This window comes from Anolis carolinensis, chromosome 5 (assembly GCF_035594765.1).
Source record: "Anolis carolinensis isolate JA03-04 chromosome 5, rAnoCar3.1.pri, whole genome shotgun sequence".
Taxonomy (NCBI): Eukaryota; Metazoa; Chordata; class Lepidosauria; order Squamata; family Dactyloidae; genus Anolis; species Anolis carolinensis.
The window spans coordinates 8,392,792-8,417,661 of record NC_085845.1 but is presented as its reverse complement, the minus strand read 5'-3'; the positions used below and the strand labels follow the sequence as shown (position 1 = coordinate 8,417,661).

The 24,870-nt window shown below is 41.8% G+C and overlaps 1 long non-coding RNA gene across 1 annotated transcript in view; it reads right to left on the bottom strand.

Moving 5' to 3' along the window:
• LOC134299290 (uncharacterized) overlaps window positions 1-5,243 on the bottom strand; it is a 79,032-nt gene extending 73,789 nt beyond the window's left edge. The window contains exon 1 of the long non-coding RNA XR_010006476.1: window positions 4,449-5,243. This is a non-coding gene — a long non-coding RNA (uncharacterized LOC134299290). The remainder of the gene's footprint in view (window positions 1-4,448) is intronic.
• Between the last annotated feature and the right edge of the window lie 19,627 nt (window positions 5,244-24,870).

The window sequence follows — 24,870 nt, the reverse complement described above, 5'->3', positions numbered from 1 at the left end:
GTAAACATTGATCAATGAGTGCCTCGAGGGTCTGGGGAGGATCCACCTTGGAGATTTCTTCCAGCATTTCAATGTTGAGACCCTCCCGAAATTGTCCTCTGAGGGCTACATCGTTCCAGCCGGTGTTGTGGGCCAGCACGCGGAACTCGGCTATGTACTGAGACATGGGTCTGTCTCCTTGAAGGAGGCGCCGGAGTTTGTGACCGGCTGCCTCCAAATTGTCCTCGATTCCCCAGGTCTCCTTAAGGTGATCCAAGAAGCGTTGTGCTGAACTTAGGTGGGGGGAGGCTTGATCAAACAGGGCCGTCGCCCAGCTAGCCGCTGGTCCGTCTAGAAGACTGTAGACCCACGCCACCTTGATGTCTTCTTGGGGAAACTCGGCATCACGGGCCTCTAGATAAGCTTGACATTGGCGGCGGAAAACATGAACCTTAGCAGCTTCTCCAGAAAACTTGGTAGGCAACGCCATGGCCGGGAGGCGAACTCCGCGCTCCCTCAACCCTTTTATTTCTCCATCCTGCGCGTTGAGTCTGTCACGGATGCGGTCCACTTCGTCCTTGCTGATGGTGTAGCTGAGCGGCTGTCCAGCCGGCGCGGCTCCGGTAGACATCCTGGCCTCGGTTAGTTGGTGCTTATGGGTGGCGGAGTCAAACTGTCACGACCCAGGCGGCAGAGGCACCAATAACCATACACAGAGGCCAGAATCTAACTAATATCTTTATTGAAGGAATATATAAAGTTAATAAAAACAAGTATAGAAAATAGTCCAGAATTAGACCCTTCAGGAAAGGTCAGAATTAGTCCAAAAAAGCAATGTCCAATAAGAAATATTAAGGTCCAAAGTTGTAATCCAATAACCGAAACACTCACTTTGCCAAGCAAAGTGAGGGGAGATGACAAGGTCCTTAGTCCATAAAACTTGAGCGTGGCTAGGAAATAACTTGATACTTGAAACTAGGCTTGAACGTGGAACAAGGTAACTAAGAACAAGAACAAGGTCCGTGGAATAACTTGGTAAAATCCGTGAAACAAGGCAAGGATTAGTCCTGGGAAACAAGGCAAAGTCCGTCGGTAAACAAAGGCTGGGAAGCAAGGCGAAGGCTGGATAGCAAGGCAAGGCTTGAGCTGAAGCGAGGCTTGAATCGGAGCGCGCTGTCCAGACACAACTCGCTCCGTAGGCTGACGAATTGACTCCGCGAAGTTGCTACGCGGGCAAAACACCTATATAGAGTCCAACTTTCTCACCAAAGCGGTTCTCTGGGAATCAGAAACGAAAGCTAAACTCTGAGACCAGATGTTAAACTCCTTAAAGATTCTCACGAGAACCAATGTTAATTGGCAACATTCTTAGCTGCTATCCTCGCACTCCTGCGCGAAGCTGAATCCAAACTTCTCTGTTGTTTACAAAACTCCCGGCGCAAGAACACGGGAGAAGTAGGCTCTGGGGTTGTTTGACATACTTCTGGGGCACAACTTTCTTGCAGGTGCAAGGTTTCCAGATCTGCCTGGGAAGGATCTGGCTGAGAGGAATCCAGTTCAGACTGGGAAGGTAAAAAACCCAAGTTTTCATCTTCATCAGGGATTACAATGTCCTGAGCAGGACTACAAGGCCCATGGTTCATCACAGGTGGCGCAATTAAACCCCGTGACTTTCAAACTCCAACTTCCGCGTTCAATGCGCATTCACCCAGTGTTTCACCGCTCCCTGCTCCTTCCGGCGGATGGTGTGCGGCCAGATGTAGACCGGCCGGCCCCCGTCCCTATTTTGGTGGATGGGGAGGACGAGTTCGAGGTTCAGGACATTTTGGATTCTCGCTTTCACCGCCGCCGCCTGCAATATCTCATTGACTGGGTGGGTTTTGGCCCTGAGGAACGCTCTTGGGAAGACGCCTCCACAGTCCATGCTCCTGATCTAACCCGTCGCTTTCATCAGACCTATCCCGCCAAGCCGCGACCTCGCGCCTCGGGGAGAGAGTCCCAGTTTGGGAGGGGGCTTGAGGAGGGGGATAGTGTGATGACCCATGGGCCTTGTAGTCCTGCTCATGACATTGTGATGCCTGATGAAGAAGAAAACTTGGGTTTTTTACCTTCCCAGTCAGAACTGGATTCTTCCCAGACAGATTCTTCCCAGCCAGATCTGGGAACCTTGCACCTGCAAGAGGGTTATGTTCCAGAAGTATGTCAAACAAACACTGAGGCTACATCTCCTGTGTTTTCTCGCCATGAGTTTTGTAAACAACAGAGAGGTTTGGAAGCGGCCTCGCGCAGGAGTGCTAGAATAATTGCTAAGAATTTAGCCAATTAAGCCTGCTTTCCATGAGAATCTTTAAGGAGTCAAACATCTGGTCTCAGAGATTAGCTTTCGTTTCTGGTTCCCAGAGAACTGCTCTCGGCGGGAAAGTTAGACTCTATATAGGTGTTTTACCCGCGGAGTAACTTTGCGGAGTCAATTCGTCAGCCTCCGGAGCGAGTTGTGTCTGGACAGCGCGCTCCGATTCAAGCCTCGTTCCTGTTCAAGCCTTGTTCTTGTTTTCAAGCCTTCGCTCCTGTTTCCCAGCCTTGTTTACCTACGGACCTTGCCTCGCCTTTCAGGACTAAACCTTGCCTTGTTTCACGGATTTTACCAAGTAATTCCACGGATCTTGTTCTTGTTCCTTGTTACCTTGTGCCACGATTCAAGCCTTGCTTTCAAGTATCAAGTTAATTCCTAGCCTTGCTCAAGTTCATGGACTAAAGGACCTTGTCATCTCCCCTCACTTTGCCTGGCAAAGTGAGTGTTTCGGTTATTGGATTACAACTTTGGACCTTAATATTTCATATTGGACATTGTTTCTTTGGACTAATTTTGACCTTTCCTGAAAGGTCTGCTTCTGGACTAACTTTTACATTTGCTTTTATTAACTTTATATATTTCCTTAATAAAGATATTAGATAGAATCTGGCCTCTGCGTATGGTTATTGGTGCTCTGTAGCCTGGGTCGTGACAACCCTTCATTTAGTATGCGTACCTACACATAGCTGTTACAAGCAAGTATACAGAACAAATGAAGAAATGAAGTGAGTAAAAATATATGATGAGTCTCAAAGAAACATGTCAGGACTCACAGTCTTGACAAGAGATCCTAAGGTGAACGAGCATGGTGTTTTCTAGGGCTGAGAGTTTACAACTCATCCAGAGTTACCTCATGGGTTTCTGTGCCTGAATGGGGAACTGAACCCTTCTTCTCCACAGTCATCATCCAATATTCAATATGCTGGCTTTTTGGATTTCATAAATGAAATTTTTCAGAGGTCCCTTTTAATCCATGTTAACTTTCAGATAATCTCAAAGAAAAACATGCTTCAATTTGTGCTATTTGGGACTCATAAAATAACTCAGTTGAAAGGTTAGAATAGACCTTTTCTACACATTGATAAACTTTAATTAAGGCCTCCAAACAATGTTGCTCTGCTCCCACAGATAGCCATACCATGTCCAATTTGCCTGAATAAAACCACGGGCAACAGCTCCCCTGTGTGAGTTCTTTCCTATGGGACAATCCTATAGCCCTGAAGGAGAGGTTCCACCCATTCCATGTCTAGGTTATTGCCTCAGAGCAGAGAAAGATAGCAATCCTATAGCTCCCTCCATCAGATCACTCTAAGCTGTGCTGGTAACAGAGCCACCTAGTGACTGAAGCTCAAACTACAGGCTGGACATTCACAGCCTTCTTAATATTAAGTCTGAGATGCACAACCCATCAGTATCCATGGCATGTTTAGGTAAACACCATTGTTCACTTTAGGTTGAAATATTAACCCTGAAATAACTGCAGAATATAAATTTACATCCACGTATTTATAATGGTTGCACTGCACAGCCTTCTGAATATTTATTGTGCAACTAAGGGCAAATCTATACCGGCCGTTCAATTCGGTAAAGTCAGGGCCAGTCCAAAGCAGAAATATTCTAGATACATATACATACATGAACCTGCTGCAATGGTCAGTGGGATTCCACATGATCCAACCAGGCCAAGACCATGTTGACCCCCTCACCTTGTGTATCACCATTGCCCTCCCAGCCAGCCACAAAGCTCCAGGTGAGCTCCTGGCTATCACAAGTGCCCCCATCTAAACAGCAGCAGAGGAACAGGAGGGAGACAATCATCCAAATCAAACAGGACATAAGAATGGGCTCCACCAACAGCCAGGAGCTCACATAGAATGCAACAGCAGCAGCATGGTTTCAATCCTTGCCCTGTGCTGATGAGCACAAAAGAAAGGTGATGGCAACATGTCCCTTGTGGAGGGTGGGTTGCTTTGTACTGGATCCAATTCACCATCCACACTGCCCTGAAGCCACTAGATATTCCACAGAGTTCAAGCAAACTCTGGAACATTCATTGACTCTGCCTGAAGTGGGGCAAAACTAGATTAACCCACAATAAGCCACAATATTTACTCACCAAAAGTGGAAGAACACTGTGAAGACAACCAAGCCAACTCAGGATGAGTCTGGGTTTCATGCCTGTGCAGATGAGACTGGATTCTGTTATCTGCCAAGGTGCCGGTTCATTATCTCCCCATGAAATGGGGACTGCACTATGGCTGTTTCTGCAATCCCAGTGAGTCACATACTCTACTGAAGGTTGACTACTACATATAAATTTCTTACCGTCCTTTCAGTGGGAGGTATTACTTAGCAACATAAAGATGAGACACCAAAAGCCACTAGTGATTCAGAGTTGACCGTACCATTAGGTTGAGTAGGCTGCTGTTTTGGAGTGTCATGAAAAGTCAGCCATTTGTTCCTTTTTAATGTATTCTTGTTCTATGTTTAAGGCGAGGTAAGGAAACAGCAGCTTAATTTTTAAAAAGCATTTGGGAGCATTCAAAATTGGAAGACTTCTGGAGCCACAAAAGTGAGACTTGAGAATCACATGTGGCTGAGAGGCAGCACTTTGCAAACCTGATAAAGTGGTTGGATTGACAAGGACTCTAGAAGATCAGGGTCCCAATCCCTGCTCAGCATGAAAACCCACCAATGAACTTGGGCAAGTCGTGCTCTCTCAGTGTGATGTCTCATGGGCCTTGTAGTCCCGTTCCTAGTACCATTGTGGCAGACGAAGAGGAAAACATGGGATTTACACCGTTTCAGCCAGAAACGGAGCCCCTGCACCTGCAGGATGTTTGCCCTCAAGAAGTTAGTCAAACAAGCCTTGGGCAGAATTCTCCCCCGTTTTCTAGAAAAGACAATTATAATAAAGATAGAGGCACTAGGGAGGATCGCAGCCAAACAATTAGCTGATTAGGTCTGCTTCCCTTGGGAAATTCTAAGGAGTCATACATCTGGACAGAGTTGAGTTTCATTTCTAGTTCTCCAGGGAAAATGTTATTCTGGCGGGAAGCGAGACCCTATTTAGGTGTTTCCCCGCGAAGGAAACCTTGCGGAGTCAATTCGTCAGCTTGTGGAGTGAGATCGTGTGTAGACTTCGTACTCCAGTTCCCTGTTTCCCGGACCAAGTTTCAAGCCGTCTTGTTTCACGGACCTTGCCACGGACCTAGTTCTTGTTCTTTGTTGCCTCGTATCAAGTCTTGCTTAGCCAAGTATCCAGTTGTTTTCCAGCCTTGTTGTCAAGCCTCCATGGACTAAAGACCTTGTCATCTCCCCACACTTTTCTTGGCAAAGTGTGTGTTTCGGTTATTGGATTATAACTTTGGACTCTAATATCTCATATTGGACATTGTTTTCCTGGACTATATTTGACCTTTCCTGAAAGGTCTACTTCTGAACTATATTCTTCACTTGTTTTTATTGACTTTATATATTTCTTTAATAAGGATATTAGATAGAATCTGGTCTCTGCGCATGGTTATTGGTGCTCCGCAGCCTGGGTCCTGACACTCAGCCTCAGAAGATACACTGCTGTCCCACTTTGAATGGTAAATGACAAAGATAAATCCAATTTATTTCATGGTTTTATTCTCAGTATCTATTACTAAGATTCAGGTAACTGACTATCAGTCATATTTAGGCCCATGTTTCATGCAGTTCAAACATCCCATTATTGGGAGAAACCACTGAAATTCAATTAACACTGGCCTAGATTGGAACTGTAACCAATGATCCATAATGGTAATTGGACATGAAGAAAAGTGAACACTGGGACTGGATTGGGTCTTGAGAAAATATTTTGTGCAAGAAGCTTCCAGCTCTCAAAAGGCTGGGTGGCTTAAAGTCTGGACATCTGGCTTAGTGATATGGATTCATAATACAGAAATGTAATCTTTTGCAGCTTAAGTATGCTTTGAAGCCCTGCTCTACAATGCCACGTAACATCACTCTAACAAAGCAAACCGCAGCAAAACGCATTAGAAATGTATTGTTTTGTTCTCGCTCAAACAGAAGTTTCATGTTTCTTTCTTTATGAGAAGAAAACCTCATTCCTAAAAAAAAATAACCAGCAAGGTTCTGCTCTGGATCTGAACTGTTATTTTATATATTTAAACATTCTTCAGCTGCCTTTCTAAACAAAAATGCTTAATGTGGTGAATTTTTTTAAAAAAACGGATTAAAAACACATTAAAATGTTCAGAGGTAGGAAGCTTCTTGCTCTCTTAAGATTTTTTTTCAACTTTGCAACCTTTAAATGTGTCATTCTATAATGTCAAGAATAACGTAGCCAGTCAGATGGGTGATAATAGAAACTATAGTCCAGGAAAGCTTGGGCTTACTTTCTCCTATGTCCCAAGGTTGTCAAATAAAAAGCAGTTGTCCCAGTTTGCACTTTAGAAGAAGGAATAATGTTTACTTTTAAGTATCACAAACATGTCTTCATTTCCAAGATCATTGGTCATTTATTAACTGATGGAGTTGTGCACACACTGGGTCAGTCTAGGGAACCATGGATCATTTTAAATGCACAGTGACCTACCCAGCTAAGGATATAGTTGCTGAACATGAACTTCTTTGTGCATCTTTTAAGAGTATAAAGAGAAACTGGGAGGCCAATATAAACCAGTAAGGACTAATGATAGCTGACTGGAGATAGCTGGTCAAAACTAGACACATCAGTCGGGTTGGCCAGGCTAATATCTGGAACTGCAGGGAAATTTCCAAATGAGTCCAAACAACACAGAATTCAAACAGGGTGAATGTTGCAATGGCATTGCCTAAGTTCATTGGAGCAGGGCATTTGAGGGTAGTATAATTTTTCCATGCAGTTTGATGCAAAACATGTAGTCAGAGGGGAAATGTGCAGTTAAGAAGCTAATAGATGTGCAACTGTGAAAATGAATGAAAGAGGAATCAAGCACATTTTGCACTGATATAAGATGGTGGTTCCCAAAATTCCTGACAGTTGGCCAAGCTGGCTATGTTTTCTGTTACTGAAAGTTCCAAACATCTGGAGAACCAAAGGTTTGGAACCACGGAGACCACTGGGATGGAAGAATGCAGAAGCATGACTCAGGAGCTTTATGCAAAAATTATTTTAAAAACTGTGAAGCTACCACAAAAAAATTAACAGCAAGGCACCAGAAATTAATACACATGCAATCATTAGTTTATGCTGCTGCTGCTCAGTCGTTTAGTCGTTTCCAACTCTTGGTGACCTCCACGCCCCCAGTTCCCTCAAGGTCAAGCCAGTCACTCCAAGGATCCCATCCATCCATCTCGCCCTTGGTTGGCCTCTCTTCCTTTTTCCTTCCATTTTCCCCAGCATCATGATCTTTTCCAAGCTTTCCTGTCTTCTCATGATGTGGCCAAAATATTTATTTATTTACAGCATTTATATTCCGCCCTTCTCACCCCGAAGGGGACTCAGGGTGGATCACATTACACATATAGGCAAACATTCAATGCCTTTTAACATAGAACAAAGACAAACAAACATAGGCTCCGAGCAGGCCTCGAACTCATAACCTCCTGGCCCAAGTGATTCATTGCAGTGATTCATTCCAGCTGCTCTCCAGCCTGTGCCACAGCCCGAGCCCATACTTCAGCTTTGCCTCTAATATCCTTCCCTCCAGTGAGCAGCCATTGGGCATTATTTCCTGGAGGATGGACTGGTTGGATCTTCTTGCCAAGGTCCAAGGCACTCTCAGGATTTTCCTCCAGCAACAGAGTTCAAAAATGTCTATCTTCCTTCGCTCAGCCTTCCTTATGGGGCAGCAGGAGACGATGGGATCCCAGCTGAGCTGTTTAAAATCTTGGAAGGTGATGCTGTCAAGGTGATGCATGCCATATGCCAGCAAATATGGAAAACACAAAATTGGCCATCAGATTGGAAAAAATCAATTTATATCCCCATTAGTTTATAATTTACATCAATTGGTATTATATCGATGAGGCAGTGACTCTGGCACAGGTTTTAATCTCAACTCTAACCTATTTGGGGGAATAGAAATGAGCACTTTTGATAGTAGTTCTGAAGTTCAGGACTAAAGTTTGGATTCCTTTAAAGGCTGGACTATAATCCATTTAGTGCAGATTGAACATTTGATTGACATGGGAAGTTACCAGACACTACTGGCAGAGAAGAATTACAGACATTGCAGAGAAATGGCTCCTCATAATGGCCAAAGTCCTTTTTGCATGCTATGCATAGGGTGGTTGATTACACACAAGTGGTTGGACATTTTTGTTTGATCCACAACATCCACATTCAGTTGTGGGCATGTAGTTCTTTTCACAATGCTGTTGTTTATAATGTACCTTGTACAGTTGTACAAAAAGCATGGCAATTGATGTTCATATCCACTGGATGACAAATCCACTCTGGGTTTTAGATATTTGTAAAGGAGCTCTCCAAGGTGCTTAGCCCTAATCTCAAATTAGATTCAACACCTTAGATAGCTCCTTTACCTTGATTTAAAACCTGGAGTAGATTTACCAGCATCCCTGACATGGAAGCCAGCCGCTGCCATTGCTTAAATAGCACAATTAATATGTAACTCTATACACAGAGGTTTATACTACATATAACCTTGATGTAGAATATAAGCCAGAAGGTACAAATGGGGAGTGCTTGTGGGGCTGGGAAATCTAGTTAAAAAAACAACTTGGCCATGGTAGATAGCTACATTTGAAACTAAGTCCATGTCTTCCAAAAGAAAGAATGAACCACACATTCATTTCCATTATTATTGTTTTTCTTGCCCTCCTTTGTTCTCCTTAATTGTCCCAAGTTAATCTTGCTGTGGAATGAAGGGGAGGACTACACCCCCATAATGTCAACACTGGCATTCCACACTTAATTAGAAGGATGAAAAGACGCCACAGGGGAGCCCAAAACGTGGTGGGAGAAGTCACCTCCCCATGACATTCATTAGCTAATTTGGGTTTCTGAAAAGGATTGAGGTGGGATCAAGCAAACACCTTTCTAAATAATAAATACCCGCCGCAGCTTTCTCTCCAGCTCCAAGCTGTCATCCTTGGAGAGGCGTGCTGGCTCCAAAGGCATCCTTCCTCCGTAGCTGATCTCTTGTGATGAATCATCTGGCCTGCTGGATTAGCCACACTGCTCTGCAGAAGGCAAAGCACCCCAGGGATTCAAAAAGCAGGTTTTTTGCAAACTAGGTGCCATTTTGCAAGTTCAGGCAAACAACAAGCCCTTTCCAGGGAATTTCAAAGGCACCACATCTTGTGCTTATTTTGAAAGCTGTCAACCTTTCATAAATGAAGAAGAGCAATTGTGTATATATTGCAAATTTTAATGCATCACCTCCTGGAGATAATTGGGAGCTGACATGCAAAAATGGTAATTGTTGGTAGACTTTGTACTGAGCAATACAGTTCCATTTGCTCCTTCTGTCATTCTCAATGGAAAAGGTATGAAAAGTTGTTTTTTTTTCTGTTGTATCCAAATCCACCAGATCAGAACTTGCTCTGTCACTAGGCAGAGTGCGGTGACCTTATCCAGGGTCAAAGCTCCGACGTCATGAAAGAGTGACATTTTCCCATTTAATTTGTTGTTGCTCTGTGTTTAGAAATGCTGGTGAAGTCAGGCTCTGGTTGCGTTAAGTAATCATAGCTGACTCGGAATGAGAGAGATAATGGCGTCCTGTGGCGCAGCTAGTTTGTAGCCTGCTGCAATAAATCACTACTGACCAAGAGGTCATGAGCTCGAAGCCAGCCCACATCAGATTGAGTGCCCAACCATTAAAAATAGCCCAGCTCATTGTTGACCTAAGCAACCCGAAAAATAGTTGCATTTATCAAGTAGGAAATTTAGGTACCATTTATGCGGGGAGGCTAATTTAACTAATTTACAACACCATAAAAATCATCCAGCAGCATGCAGAAAGGAATGAGGAAGCAATCCATCAAGGACTTGGTGTCACAGTGGATGATGAAGCAGCAGATGTCACAAATTGAGCTATCCCTCAGATACCACAAGAACAGTTATTGCAGAGAGAATATTCCTCTGTATCAGAAGAACTTAGTTGGCTTTGGGTGCTATTCCCCTCAGCCCAAGGCGATTTAATTTACCCCTTTCTCTCGGATGCTCCTTTTCTTGGGTTGGCTCTCCATCGGATGATTTTCTCTGTCTCTCTCTCTCTCAAAAGAACCATGCGACCAAAGACTAAGACACAAACTGATAAGTTCAAATTACATGAAAGGGGATGTCACTCAAAAAAAAAACAGAAATAACGTGACTATAAGAGCTGTTTGAGAGTGAAACAGACTTCACAGAGGGTTTTGAACTCTCCTTCTTTGGAGGTCTGGATGGCCATTGATCATGAATGCTTTGGGTGTATATAGTTCTGCATTTGACGGGGGTGGGGTGAGAAATAAGTTTGACATTTCAGTCCCTTCTAACTCTATGGTTTGATGATATAAGTGATATGAGAAATTCTGAAACAAAAAAAAAAATCTGCAAATGGTCATATCTGCAACCAAAAGATGATGTGGATCTCAATGTGGTTGCCCAGATAAAGAGATTAAATAGATTAGACTGATATAAGCTTCTGAGGAACAAGAGCTGGGAAGTGCCTATATATTTCTGTCCACCTTCTGAGTTTCCTGTAGCCATCTGATTGGCTTTTCTTGGAACACTTTCCTGGCCTAACTAAGCCTTTAAAGCATCCTGTCTATTCACAGGTTCTTGAAATAAATAGCCTGAATCTTGTGTTGTCAAAGGCTTTCATGGCCAGGATCACGGGGTTGTTGTATGTCTTTCGGGCTGTGTGGCCATGTTCCAGAAGTATTCTCTCCTGACGTTTCATCCACATCTATGGCAGGCATCCTCAGAAGTTGTGAGGTATAGAATAAACTAGGTAAGGAAAGGAAAGAATATATATCTGTGTAGAGTCCAGGGTGTGGCAAGAGTCCTTTGTCACTAGGAAGCCAGCATTAATGTTTCAGTTAATCACCCTAATTAGCATTGGAAAGGTTTTGTCTCTTGCCTGGGGGCATCCTTTGTTTAGTCTAGTAAAACTAGACTAGTGAATTATCTAGTAAATTATCTAGTGAATTATCTAGTAAAATTCATTAACTCAGTTATTGGACAGTGAGTTCATGACCAGAGAAATCCTATTGACTCAATGGGCCAGCATTAGCAGGACTGACAGTAAGATCCAGGCCAATGGTTTTAGTTTTTAATGGGATGCTGAAAAATATAATGATGTTGCTAAACATCTTTACATTTCTTTGTTTTTGTTCTTTTTGGTTGGTATGCAACAGACATATTCAGCTCATGGCTTCTTAAGAGGAGTTCCCTACATACAACCATTTCACATGGAACTAAATCCTATTGTCTGTACAGACTAGAGGACAGCCATAGAATCAACTGGAACCACTTATATGTTGACTTATGATATATTGGAAACCAGTATGGTGTAGTGATCTGAGCTTTGGACTATGACCCTGGAGACCAGGGTTTTATTTCCCACTTGGTCATGGAAACCCACTGCATAACCTTACACAAATCCCAGAAAATGCCATGATAGAGTCTCCTTAGTGTTGCCACAAGTTGGAAATGACCTGAAGGTACAACACAGCAAGAATTGATTGAAGGGCTCTGTCTAGTTGGAAAAAACCAATGGGATTCCAAGTATGCAGCTGCACATTTTTGGATGGTACATGACTATTGCACTATGAGACAATAAGCAGATCAATTGCCAAATATGCCATTGGCTGCATTATTTGTACATATTATTATTATTTGATTTTTCTATTATCTGGGGTTTAAGCTTTGTATTGATGAAAATCCTTTAAACCTATTGTATTCTCCGGCATCAGCACTGACCCTGTAAGTAGCTGGAATTATTCATCTACCAGCAATATTGCTTAATGAAAAATAATTTTGGTATATGTTGTGCAGAGATTATGGAAGCTTGCTGTCAAGACAAGTCTAACCACCTGGCATCTAGTAATATATCATCAACTCTAAGATAATTTGGCAGATAAAAGCCAAATTTTCATCTATGCAGCACTTGGCAGTGGTGAATGGAGATGGATAACGTCCAAACCAGAAGATGTAACAGCTTAGTTGTGGACCCACCACTGCCAGCTGGAGACATGAGTGACCAGCATGGAAGTACATATTGTTTTAGAAGGATGTAAATCAATCGTGTGTAACTTGTAGTCTACCAGGCCAAGCACAGCTCATCAAACACGTGTTCTGGACTGCCAAGATTCTGACAAGCCATTTGTGTTGCAGTCTCACTGTGCCATTGTACATGGCTCCCCTAAATGGCTTTTGAGTGTAGTAGCCAACTTTGATACAAGATCTACCTGTTACTGTTCCTCACTTATAGAATTATATTTTATTAAAGCAAAAGAGAGAGTAATACAAACAGGGAGTGATAGGTGGAGAAGAGCAATCACATTCTCCTTTTTTGTGCTCTATAACATTGATGGACGGAAGCGTCTTCACTCTGAATAGGCTTCATGGTGTTGTCTTGCATTTACTCCAACTTGGCTTTATGATAATGCTATGTGATGGCCTACTGGTGACCTGAGACTGAATCAGAGAGAAGACAATGCTTTCCCCTCTTTGCTTGGAAAAGAAATGGACAAGGTGGCCAATTTTCAGTTGCAAGGATCTTTCATTGGAAGAGAAGCATATCCACTCTCACTTTTATAACTGCTCTTCCAACAACTATTCTGAGTTGCATGAAAACACAGTAAATGTTGAGCTTCTGTAGGAACTTGGAACAGTGAATGCAGCCAGAAGTCTACTTCCAGTTTCATAAATTTGGGGTAAAAAGAGGCATGAGGTTCCCAGTTTCCTGGGTTGTGTTCAAACTGTGTATTTATACCAATTTTATGCCTCTTTATCATGGCTCCTTTTTATGGCATCCTGAGGTCTATAATTTGATTGCATACTAGAGAGCTCCAGTCCACATCCACAAATTAGAATTTTGCAAGGGACAATTCCAAGTACTAAAAACAATTGCCAAAATGCCATAAAAAAGCAGCCATGGCAGCCAAAGGGGTGCTACAACCCAGCTTAGTTTTATTAGCTTAATAGTATCCGTATCAGTAGCTTAACACTATAAAATCTTTGACTTTTTGGCTTGGGATGATCAGCCCTGAACAGACATTGCGTAGTTTTGTGTTTGTTAAGCAATCTTCCTGGTTTGACTGTTCTGTAAACTCTTGTATGTTGTTCACTTGATAGCTGTGGGTCCACGGACCATAATAAAGTTATGTTTGTATGTATGTACTCTGTTGTTCTACTATTGAGCAATTTTTATCCTCAAGAAGTTCATCCTAATGTTTAGGTGAAATCTCTCATCTTGGAATTGTAATCCATTGCTCCGTGTCTTCGTCTCTGGAGCAGCAGAAAACAAACTAGCTCCATCTTCCATATGGCATCCTTTCAGATATTTAAACATGGCTATCACGTCGCCTTTTTACCTGCTTTCCTCCAGGCTAAACATGCCCAACTCCCTAAAGTATGTCTCACAAGGATTCATGATTTCCATACCTTTTACTATTTTGGTCACCCTCCTCTGAACACATTCCAGCTTGTGAATACCCTTCTTGAATTGTGTAGACACCCTATTCCAGATGGAGAAGAGAGTCTGGAAGGGACCCAAGAGCACAAAAGTGTCACAAGGAGACTTTTAAAGGAGAAATGGCACCACTACCAACCAAACCACTGCTGAGCAGACACTGCTTTTAACACTATTGTAATATATCCAGCTGTCTACTTTTGAGTTCTTCCTGCCAATGGAAAATTTTGAAATGAATACCCAGCTTAGTTTTATTAGCTTAACAGTATCGGTATCAGTAGCTTAACACTATAAAATCTTTGACTTTTTGGCTTGGGATGATCAGCCCTGAATCTGTGCTAATTGTAACTCTGAAATATGCACCAGGCAGCTAAACAAAGGATGGAGCAGTGATTGCGGCAGATTAAGCAGAGAACAGTTGAAGGGAAAGGGCTGCACAAAAGGACTGGTTGGAGGTTGAATATGAATATGAATTGTCGCTGCAGGATGGAAATTATCTAGAGTGGGAGCCAGGCAGGGAACTCAGATTGCTGTGAATATTCGCATTTATCTTTCAGTTCAAGCTTGTAGACTGAGAGGAGAAAGAGAACAAGTGTCTGCTAAAGCTATCGTTCTCAATCTTTCATCCTCCAGATATTTTTGACTTTAACTCTCATCATCTTTATTCATTGGCCACATTGGACCTTCTGTTTGTAGAAGTCCAAAATGTCTAGAGTCAAAAGATTGTTAAATGGTCAATAAAATTGCAAACATTTAACAATTTTAAAAAATATTACAGATAATATTTGACCTTTATGGAAAACCTACACACACAGATAGATATCTACATAAAAACTCCAACATAAAAACACCCAAGTCAAAAAAAAGAAAAGAAGCACAATTAAAGTCCTGCCAGACCATGCCAAAAAAAAAATCTGTGAACCTCACCTCCTCCAAGATGAACTGAACCACCTAAACTGGGCTCTGGAGGCCAATGGAGACTCCACCACAGACATCAGAAGAGCTGCAAGGCCAAGAACAAGCCACGAGAGTCAAGGCAAAGACCTGTCAGAGCGCACGGTTTGGATAAACACACATGTAGCGGAAGATCAACGAAGAATCACCGGCACCAATAAAGAGGCTGAAGCCTGTTTGGCTATCTAAAAAAAGTTTACTAACAAACAGAAAACTCTCAAGACGGTATATACAGACAGAGTTCAGAGAGGCAGAGAGAGCAGAGGGCAGGGAGATAACACAAGGAGCTATTTATAACCACCTCTGCTGTCTGATGCAATACACAGTTAACTCTTTACACACTCGCATAGTGGACAGCAGACAGTGCATGATGCAATCTCCAGCTCACATTGCAACACTATAACACAATTACATTTAAACAACTCTATATACAATCATTCCCACTTCAACAAGACCCACCCAGGGGAAAATTATTCTTGCCATACATCAAGGAAACCACTGACCACATAGGGAAGCTGAGGAAGAAACACAACCTACAGACTATCTACAGACCCACCCAAAAAAATTAAACAAATGCAACATTCAACTAAGGACAAGAGGGATCCTTTCACCTCTGCAGGAGTCTACTGTATACCATGCAGATGTGGACAAGTCTACATAGGAACCACCATACGCAGCATTGCCCAAACATGGGTCAAAGAAGATGAGAGGCACTGCAGACTAAGTGAACCAGAGAAGTCAGCCATAGCAAATCACTTGATGAACCAACCTGGACACAGTATATTATTTGAGAACATAGAAATGATGGACCACTCTAACAACCACCATATCAGACTGCACAGCAAAGCCATTGAAATCCACAACCATGTGGACAATTTCAACAGAAAGGAGGAAACCATGAAAATGAACAAAATCTGGCTACCAGTATTTAAAAACTCTAAAATTGGGAAAGTAAGTAAATAACAACACTCAGAAAATGGGAACATGAGTCAACATTGTGATGTGACAGCTGAAAAGGCCAATGCAGTCTAGGCTCCATTATTTTAAGTCTAGAATCTGGATCAAGGAAGTCATAGTCCCGTTCTTTTCTGCTTTGATTAGATCTCCTTGTGTCGAGTTCTGAGCACCACAATTCAAGAAAGATATTGACAAACTGGAATACATCCAGAGGAGGATAATAAAAATGGTAAAAAGTGTGAAATCAAGCCCTATAAACACCAGCTTATAAAGCTTGGTATTTTGCTTGGAGAAGAGACTGAATTTAAAAGAACATTGAAGTCCAGTTTCTTCTGATAGTTGTATCTTGAAGATTTTAAAATTACAGTAGAGTCTCACTTATCCAAGCTAAACGGGCCGGCAGAAGCTTGGATAAGTGAATATCTTGGTTAATAAGGAGGGATTAAGGAAAAGCCTATTAAACATCAAATTAGGTTATAATTTTACAAATTAAACATCATGTTATACAACAAATTTGACAGAAAAAGTAGTTCAATACGCAGTAATGTTATATTGTAATTACTGTATTTACAAATTTAGCACCAAATATCATGATATATTGAAAACATTGACTACAAAAATGGCTTGGATAATCCAGAATGTTGGATAAGCGAGGCATGGATAAGTGAGACTCTACTGTTTTACATTGTGTAATCGTGTTTTAATTATATACTGGTTTTATATATTCTTTTAAACTAATATTGTGTCTTTTAAACATATTATATAGGCTATGTTTTAATATATTGTTGCCTGCCCCAAACCATGAGGAACCAGACTGGTAAGAAATTGCTGTTGTTGTTGTTGCTGTTGTTGTTGTTGTCATCATCATCATCATCATCTTTTTCCTGACTTTGTAACTGGTTAGCTCATAGCACTGATAAAGGGAAAGATGAAGATGGGAAATGAAAGAGAAATCCCTTCCTAAAATGCTAACCCATCTTCTTTTTGAAAGGAGGCATTTTGAATTTCCATCTCTTCCATCTGCAGAGCGAAATTCTGGCCACCTCCCTTTGAGTCCTCTGGATTCTTGTCAGACTTTCCACTTTGAGTGACTACAAAATTGCAGGTGCATAAAATTGCAGGTGCATATAATTGCAGGGAAGGCTTGCTGAGGGAGAAGAACATCTGTGTGAAAAATGGGAATAGCTGCACCTAGAAATAACCGGGAGGACACGTTGGTGTTGATAATTCCTCTATATCCACCCCCTTACTCTGCCCCAACCGATCACAGGAGGAATTTTTACAGCTCCTTAAATCCCCAAAACTAGGACAAAGTAAAGTTTTTCAAAATTAGTGTATGAGTTGCACGAGAAGAACCATGTTTTCAGTGATACTAGAATTCAAAGACCTGGCCATATTAGTCTGGAAAGGGCTCTTGTATCCTCCATGGGACTGAGAGCAAGAAATGTTTTGTAGACTGACAGCAATAAGGCTTTGTAGCTTTCATATCATTGCATTCTGATGATACTTCTTTAAACAAGAGGCAAAATTTCCAAAACTCATAAGCATAAAATCAGAATCTTCCAGAAACGGATGGTTTCCATTCTGTGGTATCTTCTATCCACATTTTCTTTAAGTAAGGTAAAGGTAAAGGTTTCCCCTGACGTTAAGTCCAGTCGTGTCTGACTCTGGGGGTTGGTGCTCATCTCCATTTCTAAGCCAAAGAGCCGGCATTGTCCGTAGACACCTCCAAGGTCATGTGGCCGGCATGACTGCATGGAGCGCCGTTACCTTCCCGCCGGAGCGGTACCTATTGATCTACTCACATTGGCATGTTTTTGAACTGCTAGGTTGGCAGGAGCTGGAGCTAACAGCGGGTGCTCAAGCCGCTCCCGGGATTTGAACCTGGCACCTTTCGGTCTGCAAAATCAGCAGCTCAGCACTTTAACGCACTTTGCCACCGGGGCTTTTAGTACAACTTTTAAAAAGCTATCCAAGATTATATCAGATCAGATCTTGTGTGATCTTGAAAGCTAAGCAGGGTCAGCCCTGGTTAGCACTTTGGATGGGAGACCACCAATAAATAATACTAGGAGCTGTCACCTATATTCCAGAGGACAGAACTGGTAAAGCCACCTCAGATCTGAGTTTTTTGTTATCTCTTTCTTTTCTTTTCTTTTTCACAGAAAATAGACTATTAGTTGATCAACATGGTACCATGATTAGATGTGGTAATTTAACCATACACAGGAAATAGGCTCTGCCCCCTGCCCAAACCTTCCAAAATAGGCTGGAATGACATTTGAATAAAAACTCAAGAGTATTAGAAAGGCTCTCTTTCCTATTTGAATATAACCCATTATGAAGTATGAGTTCTAAGAAGAGTAACAGGATCAGAGTGTTGGAAAGGATATTTAGCAGCATTCCAAAAAGGGGGAAACATCAAAATGTGTTTCTCAAGCATCATAAAACCCTGATATGGAGAATCCTAGACGGATGAATATCCTAGCAGTTGCTACAGTAGAGTCTCACTTATCCAACATAAACGGGCCAGCAGAATGTTGGATAAGCAAAAATGTTGGATAATAAGGAGGGATTAAGGAAAAGCCTAATAAACGTCAAATTACATTATGATTTTACAAATTAAGCACCAAAAACATCATGTTTTACAACAAATCGACAGAAAAAGCAGTTCAATACATGCTAACATTATGTAGTAATTACTGTATTTATGAATTTAGCACCAAAACATCGCAATATATTGAAAACATTGACTAAAAAATTGGCTAACAAATTGACTACAAATAAAGATAGAGTTGCATAAAATGAACTTACAGTAGCAACATTTTCAGAAATTAAATCGATAAAAAGTTCAAACCTTGCTGCCTAGAGAAACAGTTGTGGATCGGGTGGAAGGCAAACTGCGTTGGATGATCCAGAACGTTGGATAAGCGAATGTTGGATAAGTGAGACTCTGCTGTAATTATTTTACATGCAAAACCTACATACAGTATGGCTGTCTTTATCCATCAGACCTCTGCCTTTGTTGAAGCATTCTTTGACAGAGAAAGCTGAAGATCTTGCAAAACTAAAATTTCCAGGATTCTAAAACATTGAGCCATAACCGTTTAAGGGATGTCAAAGAGAGGCTGCAACAGTTTACTTTTGCCTGATTGTTTTGCATGAGGCAATTCATTCTTCTATGCCATTCTAATTTTAGTCAGTTTCAATACCATACCAACCGATGACAGGTTGCACAATCAAATTCTAATGCTTTTTACTCTTTTCCTTTCTTCGTGAACACTCGTAGAGAGGCATGTTCGTTTTTACAAGTATTCCAAGAAGTTTTGAATCAGTCCGCCAAAGGACGACCTTCAACAGCCTTCCACTTTACTTGCAAACTAAATTCTTGCGCTTGTTATTCAATTACAGCCTCATGATCGTTTTGTTCCACTAGATCCTCTCCATATGCCCCAAAACAAATTAACTGCAGGCAGAAATAATGGATAATAGGAGAGAACTGCCATGGGAAATCATGCATATTGTAAAAGACAACAGAATTTTTAAACATCGAGAAGGAGAGATTCTGTCGCTTCCAATATTATAATTGTATGATTCTATGCTAAATATGGCAGGCACAAGAATAGATATGTGATAGTTCTCTGGAGTCCCATGTTTGCTTTATTTCCATAATAGTTGAATCTTTCAGGAGAAGGAGAGAAGGACAAGGAGAAAGGAAGCTAGAGTTTCTCTGGTGGTCTCCAATCCAGTTACTAACCAACCCTGCTTTGATGCCAAATTGAGTCAAAATCAGTTGATACATTGGGAATTACTTTTTGTACATTTTATGCTTCTTTTTGACTTGCTTTTTTTCTTTTATACTTATTCACTAATAAACTTTTACTTATTGGATTATCTGAACGTTGTGTGGTGTTGGGTGAGAAGGTGTTCCAGGGCTACAGTGCAACTATCACACTCTTTAATCAATTTAAAACAAAGTGAATACAATTAAAAAAAAACAATGAAATAGTATTGTGTGTCTCATTAAAAAATACATTTAAAACATCATAAATATATTAAAATGCATTTTAAAACACAGAATCCAACCCACAAACTCCCCAGCAACGTGCTAAAAGAGCGGATGTCTATCAGGTTCATAGAAAGAGATACGGTCCTTCAGTAACTTGGACCGAAACCATATTGAACTTTGTTGGTCAAAACCTGTGCTTACTGTGTATATCAATGCAAGAAGGTGGAATTGGAGTATGGATTTTAATAGATGCCACGCAGGATGCCAGGACTGGGTGAACTGAGAGGCAGGGCCGGTTGTTACTAGGCGGCCGCTGACGCGGCCGCCTCGGGCGCTGGCTGCTAGGGGCGCTGTCGAGGCGTCGACAGCGACCCGTAGCGCCACCGACGCCTCCGGTGTTGGCGCGGGCCCGCGGGGCTTCAATCCCCGCGCCCACGCCAAACCGCGACAAGCACCTAGGCCATTTTGCCCTTAGTAACAAACTAAGGGCAAAAATGGCCTATCTGTGCTGTGCGCATGCGCACAGCCAGATAAGCCATTTTTGCCCTTAGTTTGTTACTAAGGGCAAAATGGCCTTACTTCCTGGTCGCGGCCGCCGATCGCCCGGGCGATCGCCGGCCGCGACCAGGAAGTAAGGCCCGAATGGGCTATCTGCGCTGTGCCCGTGCGCACAGCGCAGATAGCCCATTCGGGCCTTACTTCCTGGTCGCGGCCGGCGATCGCCCGGGCGATCGCCGGCCGTGACCAGGAAGTAAGGCCCGAATGGCCTAGCTGTGCTGTGCGCGTGCGCACAGCACACCTAGGCCATTTTGCCCTTAGTAACAAACTAAGGGCAAAAATGGCCTATCTGTGCTGTGCGCATGCACACAGCCAGATAAGCCATTTTTGCCCTTAGTTTGTTACTAAGGGCAAAATGGCCTAGGTGTGCTGTGCGCACGCGCACAGCACAGCTAGGCCATTCGGGCCTTACTTCCTGGTCGCGGCCAGGGCACGGGGGGCGGGGCCAACTCTGGCCCCGCCCCCCGCACTATTCGCCCTGGCCCCGCCTCCCACACAGCGTGGGAGGCGGGGCCAGGGCACGCTGGGCGGGGCCAGGGCGTGGGAGGCGGGGCCGGTGGCGGGGGCGCTTTTTAGCCCCCCGCTTAACATTTAAAAATATCTCCGGCCGGCCCTGCTGAGAGGGCCCTGTAGTTTTCATTCAGCTCAATTCTTCCCCAGCTCAGTCCATTCCACCTGTCCAATATACCCAAAATGTTATTGGTTTCCTCTGACTTTGGTTGAACATTTCAGTCTGATGAGTTTTGCTCGCATCCAGTTCAAGAGTACAAAAGCAAAGTTGTACATGCTGTGCCATTGTGTATCGATTCACATGTGACCATCCATTAGCTTGTACATGTTTTATCTTGGTTCAGTTGTGCAAGAATAGATGTTCAATTTCATGATTGGATTGTTGTTGTTGCATGGCTTCAAGTTGTGTCTCATTTCTGGTGACCCTAAGGCAAACCTATCACAGTGTTTTCTTAACATCGTTCAGAACAGGCTTGCCTTTGCCTCCCTCTGAGACTGATAGAGTATGGCTGCCCAGGGAGTCAAATTCTGGTTTCCAGAATCACAGTCCAGTGCTCATAATATTACATCATGCTGGCACCAAATTGTAAGGGCTGCATTGCAGTATTAATCTGTAACTCTATATCTTTTGGTTTTACAGCACACAGCCTTAATATTGCGAGCTTGCATATTGCAGTGGTTTGAGTGTTCAGCAAGGATACTGGGAGAGTAAGGTTTGCATCCTGCTTGGTAATGAAAACTTACTTTTTAACCTTGGAGAAATTACACTCTCTTGGCTTCACAGGAAGGCAATAGCAAAGCTTCTCTGAACAAACCTTACCAAGAAAACCACATGATAAGTTTGCCATCGGATTGACATAAATCAGAAACAAAGGCTCACGGTAATAATAACAACCTAATGCAGGATCTTGACCAATGTTTGTCAACTTCTCTTCTCCTCATTCCATTTGTTTAGACTACTGGGAGCTGCAATCCAACACTTAGAGGACACATAGTTCCCCTGGCTGCAGCAAAAAAATCAATAGATTCCTAATACTGTATATACAAATATATACATTTCATATACTATTATTTAAGTGTAATGCCCATTTAACTGGGATATATGTCTCAGCCAACAGTTCATAGTGTTACACCATATACCCAAGATAACTAAGTGTAGAGTTAATCCTCTTAAAAGTATTTCATCATTTCTTTATTTCTGTGTGAAACCAGAGAAGATCCATAGCAAACATTTTTCAGGTTCAGTAAGCATAAGTCTCTCTATCCACTCTGCTTGTTTTCTCCCAGTTCTTCTTTTCCATCCGGTAATATCCCGTTCAGGCACCTTCCACACAACTGTATAAAATCCAGACTGAACTGGATTATCTAGCAGTGTCGACTCAGATAATCCAGTTCAAAGCAGATATTATGGATTACAGTAGAGTCTCACTTATCCAACATAAACGGGCTGGCAGAACGTTGGATAAGTGAATATGTTGGATAATAAGGAGGGATTAAAGAAAAGCCTATTAAACATCAAATTAGGTTATGATTTTACAAATTAAGCACCAAAACATCATGTTATACAACAAATTTGACAGAAAAAGTAGTTCAATACGCAGTAATGCTATGTAGTAATTACCGTATTTATGAATTTAGCACCAAAATATCACGATCTATTGAAAACATTGACTACAAAAATGTGTTGGATAATCCAGAACATTGGATAAGTGAGTGTTGGATAAGTGCCTTGATATTCTGGGTTATATGGCTATGTGGAAGGGCCCTTAGTTCTCAAGAAGCTTGTGGAAGATGAAAAGGCACTTTTTGAGTTTTTGGTGTTAGAAGCCTGATAAAGAAAAATATGGCTCTTTGCTTGGTCTCTGCCATTAATGGTGTTCAAACATTGAAGCCAGCTTGACGATCCACAACAATGGCAAGAGCCCACATGGAATAATCCTTGTCTTTTCTATGGGTCAGATCAAAATTCATAATAATTTTGGACCCAAAGCCTGCCCTCAGCTAGTTCATGGGGTTGGCTTACACATAATTATATTATATTGCTTAGCTGCTTCTCCATATAACCCATTTGGGAATGTATAAGAGAATCCAAGAATCCATACAATCTGTATGATATGTACAGGAGAATCCACACAATTCACATGGGATTTTATGGGGAAATACATACAATCTGTATGGGATCGTATGGGGAAATCTATAAACTCTGTACAGGATTGTTTACAAGAATTTGTGCAATCTACATGAGATTGTACAGAAGACAATCTATGAAAACTGGGGACAATTCTAAGCCCTGAAAACTGGCAATGCTTTCAGGATCTTAATTATAATTTCTAATTAGTTCCTTGCAAGCTCTGGGAGTAGCATGAAGCTGTCCCAAAAAAGTCAGTAGAGTTCTCCCTGCAACAGAAAAGATGCTATGAGAATCAATTTCATTCCTTGATTTTGGTGCAGTGGAAACTCCTGCTGTGTGCTTTGTATTTGCGAGTCCACTTTGCCTTTCACTTTCCTGTTCCAATGCATGGAGAAGGTCTAAAGGTTCAAGTCCTTTGGGCTTTGAAACCCCAAAGCACCTTACTGTGTACTTAACTGTAGCAGCCATCTCAAAATAAATAAGGTCTTTTATTCCCCTGGAGGTTAGCAAAGGTTTAGGGTATTCACTCCTCGAAGAAAATTGCCTGTCAGGAAAGTGACAAAAATATATTGGTCAATGACAGGAAGCCTTCTTGTTTGCTTTTGCACGACAAAACTGATTCTCAAGACAAGGCACTTCTCTCGCTCTCTCTCTTTCTCCCACTCTCACACATGAAGCCCACAATTCAAGATTCGTTTTGAGAATGCAATGAATTTGTGATACATTTTTAGCCAGGTCAAATTGATGCAACACCGCTTGGTCGCTAGAAAAAAAACAGTTTTATATCCATTTAAGCTTTGCTTAGTTATTCAACTACATGATGCATGTGTTGATTTACTATTTGTTTTTATGAGACTCCAATAAAGCCAAGTTCCCAAGGCACTGTGCATTAATTTCCAAAGAAGACACTAATACAGTCTAACTTGATAAATCTAACAATGCAATACAAAAGCTAATGTGATAAAACAGAATAATGTTAAAGAGTTAAGAACAAACAGGCAGCATCACCAAAAGGTCAGGGAGATTAGAATAACAAACTCATTTATGCCTGTTTTCAGATTTTGCTAATTTAGGGCAATTCTGCTTTAAAACAACCAGGAATGAAATTATCACCTTGCCTGCTAGAAAAACAACAAAATCTTGAACTGGTACCAAGAGCAATCTTGGCATCATAAAAGAACAGAATTATAGAGTTGGAAAAGACCTCAAGAGCCATTGAATCCAACCTCTTTCCATTAAGCAATAACAATTAAAATATTCCCAATCTTTAGTTAAAGACCTCCAAAGGAGAGCCTACTACCATCTCAGGCAGTTTATTCCACTGTTAAATAGCCCTCAAGAAGTTTCTAATGGTTTTTAATGTCCTTTTTATAATTTGTCATCCCTGGTTAATGTCCTAGTGTCTGGAGCATCAGAAACCATGCTATTTCTATCTACTTCATGAAATATTTTCAGGTATTTAAAAATGGCAGCGATTATTCAACTGTAGTGTAATAACAGGTTCGTGCAATGGATATATATTGCAAAAGTACAGCATAGGCTCTCAGCCTCTGTTTCTCAATTTTATTGAGAAGTGATTGTTACCATTCATTTCAGAGAAATAACTGGTACATGAGTAGGCAAAGTCAAGACATAAAGAGGTCAGCCTTCAGAAAATATGTGTTCTTGTTTTATATGATACTAGCTGTGCCCGGCCACGCATTGCTGTGGCAAAATATGGTGGTATGGGAAATAAAGTATTGAGGAACTGGTGGTAGTTAAGGTAAAGGGTAAACGTTTTCCCCAGACAGTAAGTCCAGTCATG